Source organism: Hipposideros armiger, unplaced genomic scaffold (genome assembly GCF_001890085.2).
Source record: "Hipposideros armiger isolate ML-2016 unplaced genomic scaffold, ASM189008v1 scaffold_279, whole genome shotgun sequence".
NCBI classification, from domain to species: domain Eukaryota; kingdom Metazoa; phylum Chordata; class Mammalia; order Chiroptera; family Hipposideridae; genus Hipposideros; species Hipposideros armiger.
This window is the reverse complement of record NW_017731629.1, coordinates 878,891-883,658: the sequence shown is the minus strand read 5'-3', so window position 1 is coordinate 883,658 and position 4,768 is coordinate 878,891.

Below are 4,768 nucleotides of genomic sequence, written 5' to 3'. Positions count from 1 at the left end.
GTATTACAGTTAAGAGTCTTTCACTATTTCCCATATAAACCTTGTTTTTTATGGGTTTGGGAGAGCTCAGCTGTAAAAACTCTGCTGGAAAAAAAAATTTTTTTTTTCAAACAAATTAGGTTTAAATCAGGAGGCTGGTTTCAGACACTTTAGAGCCTGCATATTTTTTCTTCCCAGTCACTTTTCATTTAAAAATGAGATTGGCTGATTTCTTAGTTTCGTTTCTTTTATGAGGATTTAGCAAGACCATAAGCTTAACTGCTGGTTGCACGAAGAAAAAGGATCCAGTCTTTTCTCCAAGAGAGCCCTGGGCTAAAGTCTGCCGACTGCCTTCTAATCCCTTGACTGGCTGTGTGACCCTGAGCTGGTCACTTCACCTATCTGGGTCTTCCTTTCTCCCTCTGTCATGAGGAGCATAATCCCTGCCTGGCTTTCTTCTAGTTTCTGGTGGGAAGAAAATGTTTAGAAAAGTGAAAGTACCAAGGAAAGGTGAATGCACTATACAAACATCAGAGGCTAGTGCAAAGAATAACGTGCTGAGCTTTTCACCAGCAGAAAGTCAGCTCCTAGAATCAGTGTTACAGTCAGGGAAGAACCTGGACATGGAGGAGCCCACCCTCTCCTCGTTTTATAAATGGGATCTACTCTGAGTGAGGACAGAGGGAGAGGGTTCCAGGTGAAGGGTAGAGTTAGAATCCCAGATCCCTTCACAGACCCCCTTCTTTCTTTTCTACCTTACTTTGGGAACCACGGAAGATGAAACTAAGAGACTGTATTTGTTCCTCTCTCTCTCTCTCTCTCTCTGTCTGTCTCTGTCTCTCTCTCTCTCTCTCTCTCTCTCTCTCTCTCTCTCTCTCTGTCTCTCTGTCTCTCTGTCTCTCTCTCCTGGAGGTGCTCTGAGACGTAGAAAAGCCACGTCTCTGGAGACAGCCAGACCTGCCCTTAGATCCAAGCCCAACCTGCCTTTACTGGCTGTGTGACCTTGAACAAAGTCCTTCAGCTTTCTGAGCCTCAGCTGCCTCAGTATTAACCTCATACAATCCTCATGAGGCTTAAATGAAATAACCCTCATTAGGCTTAAGTGAAATAATACATGCCAAGGGCTTAAATAATTTCCTTAACAAATTTTAGCTGTTGTTAACATATCATGCATTCATAGGTTTTAAATGTAAGAAGACTGTGTTTCCTGTGTAGAAGGAATAAACAACTCTTCAAGACAACTATTTACTATTGCATGTTAATTGGTGATTATATGGATTCTTTCTGGCCCATTGTATTTATACCCACAGTGCCTAGCACAAATGGGCGCTCAATTAATATATGTTGACCAAACAGTGCACTGCTGAGAGAACCCTGGCCACAGGGGAGCGTCAAAGGAAATTGCAGCTTAATTTTTTATTTCAAACGCAATACTTAGTCACTGTAAAAAAAACATGTAGAAAAATATAGCTAAGCGGGAGGAATCCTTATTCCCACAGCTCAGAAGTAGAGGTAAATGTGCTGATGTATATTCTTCCATTTTTTTCCATGAATTATATTCATTCATTCATTCATTCATTTTTACATAAAGCAGGTCAGGATGGGCAGCCTTCAATAACCTGGGAGGGTTTTCCCCACACACACACACTTAATATATCATGAACATCTCCATGTCAAATCTCACATTTTTTCTAGTGGCTAAATAGTAACCCGCTGTACTGATGGCTTTATTTAACCAGTTATAATTCTGTAATTATAGCACATCTGGGTCTTTTCCGATTTTTCACTCCTTAGTACATTAGTCCTGTAGTTAAAGGTTTGTAACATCAGTGAGTATTTCCTTGCGAGAGAAATTCCTGGAATTTACTTTCACGTTGGCGACCATGCCATTTCCCCCCACCTCACCCCCCATTAAAAAAAAAAAGAGGTGATGCCCTTTTACTTTTAAAATAATAACGACACCGCTGTGCCACAACCGGGTTGAGGTCAGGTTTCTGACAAACCGCGTGTAACCCTTGGGAGAGAATAAGAAAGTAAATGCCAGGCTCTACAGCCATTTCATAGGACGGTCGGACCAAAGAAGGTTGAGAGGCTGGAGAGCCCGTGGCAGTGAGCAGAGGTGGACCGAGTCTGGAGATCCCCGTGCAGACTTGTTTGTGAAACCTGGGGCAACTCCTTTCCTCTCTGGGGGCTCAGCTTTTNTTCTGATAATCCAGGGAGCTTCCTGGAAAAACAGGCTCCTAAGCAGGCCCTTGAAGGAAATGGAAGGTTTGGCAGGAGACTGAGGGTGAGGGGACGTCCAGTTCGGAGCAGAAAGCCTCAGATGCCGGAGCGAAGAACTTGAATTTGGGAGTCACCAACCTATTATTAAAAGCCAAACAATGAAACGTGGTCAAGAAAATGTTTGAATGACTGCTGTGTGCTAGGTGCCTGAGGGAATCTGGAAATGAACTCTGTCCTCCAGGAGCCGGGAATTTTTCAGAGGAGTTAATACTCAGACAGCGGTGGAAAGTAGTCTTTGCACTCCTAAAATCCTAGGATCTGCACGGAAGCCTGGGAGCCCTGCGCCAGCCCCACTTCTGACGGAGCCATGCGTGCGTGCGTGCGTGCTTGCGTGCGTGCGTGCCTGGATGGGTGGGTGCGTGCGTGCGTGCGTGCGTGTATAAAAGGCTCTTGCCCTCTTAAGAGAAGCCAATGAGCCTTAGTAGATGTAATGAGTTTAATTAAGCTACAGCGCCTAAGGAGACTTTCTGAGGGCTCCTGGCCACCAGGAAGATTAGACTGTGCTAAGTGAGCAGTGGGAAGTGACCTGTGCCCAGCCGGACCCCACTGAGGATCCTACTTAGGAGATGGTGGCATGCAGGAGTGGACCAGGCTTCAGGGGGAGCAGTGCAGTCAGCTGGGTAGGAGTCAGACTCAGACATCTCAACAAGCAACTGCCTGAAGGTGGAAGGAATTGTATCTAATGAAGCTTAGCGAAGCCCGGAGAACAAGGACTGAGGGAAGCAGTTACTGACAAGACCCCAGCCTGCCAATGAAGTGTATCTCAACTAGACGAGGTTGAACTTGGCTGAGCCAAATCTTAACAGTTCCAAGGAGGGTCCACCATCTTCAACGGTAAGGGTGTTTTTTTTTTCTGGTTGCCAATACCATTTCAAATGCATTCTATTCATGTTTCGATCTAGGAATATTTCCAAAAGCTGAATATGAGACGTGGTCAGGATGACATACCTGCAGAAATAAAAGCTGTTATTTGTCAAACACCTACTGGGTACTAGATAAACTGCTAGAATATTTATTCTATTCTGTTCTATTACTGTTTCGGTCATAAACCTCACCGAAACCTGCAAAGAAGCTATTATCCCCAATTTTCAGGTGGGGAAACTGAGCCTCAGAGAAGTTAGATGGCTTACTAAGGGTATTATGGCGAGCTAGAATTTGAACCCATGTCAGTCTGCCTCCTCCGTGTACCATGCAACCTCTACCACAGAGAGAAGTAAAATAATGATAATGTGGAGGAAATGACAGGGTAGTAAAAGTCGTTAGAAAAACTCAGAATGCCAGCAGCCTGGGGTATTCAGTGCAAGGGGAAACAGCCCGCTGCATTCCATTAACCCCGAGCAATAATAGCAAAAGGATTTTAAGTTACCGAGAGAACTTGTTCAGTGGCTTCTATCCAGAGAAGCAGAAGAAAACGTGTGGTGTATTTTAGGGAAACACAGACCCCTGCCCCAAGGTGCCTTTAGGGAAGAAAGCCTCCGAAAGATCTTGCATTGTAAAACCCCAACGTCCCTCAGGAGTTAGCCTCCTACCCAGGACTCCTGGCCCTGTGAAGTTTCTGGCCCCCCTCTCTGTTCCCCTGAGCTGCCGAAGGAAGTTAGATAAAGTATGTTCTGGGGCTCTCGAGTCACCGCGTAGGAGAGTCTGGAGTCCTGGCTGGTTTCTCTACACGGAACACAGAGGATAGAGTGTGGCCACCAGGTGGCGCCCTCCCCCTAGTCTGTGGTAGCCCCAGGCCACATGGGAAGGCTCAGGGGCATTTTCCGCCCTCCTCATGCATGCTGTGTTTGATGAATGCTTTGATTCATACCGTTGTAAAAATCTAAACATTCAAAGCAAAAGGGGACTTAGATCTCCGGTCCTACCTTCTCGTTTTACAGATGACTCCAAAGTCCAGTGGGGGCAACAGGCTGAACCCCCTTCTCTTGACCTCTGGATCTAGTCCTTTTCCACCATGCTAACGGTTCTCACACTCCCACGAACACCTCCCACACCCCACCACTGGACTGCCAGACTACTACCCTGAGCCAAGAGCCTGGTCTCCGGGGGCTCCGGAAGGCTGTGCTCCCTTCCCCTTCCCTGCCATTCCCTGTTGCTTTCAAATCAGACCCTGCAGCCTAGCCCCAACTACTACAGCAGCAGTAATAATAGCTCATGTTTACCACTGTCTATTCTGGGCCAGGCTAAGTGGATCTTCCCATCTCTGTGAGCTATTCTGCCTCCCCTTTTACAGAAGAGAGCTCTGGGGCTCAGAGAGGTTAATAAACCTGCCCAGTGCCACACAGCTCATCTAACCAGTTCATCTGGGTGCCAGTCGAGACCTCCCTGTTGACCTGGGCCCCTTTCTCTTGTGCTACATTCTCTCTGTTCCAAAACACTTTCAAAGACTTTTTCTCATTTTAGCTTGACAAGAGTTCTGTGGATTGAGGAAAGGTACTGTTATCCCAGTTTAGAGATTAGAAAAATGGGGCCCAAAAGGATGATTGGCCCAAGGTCACCCGACTCATGT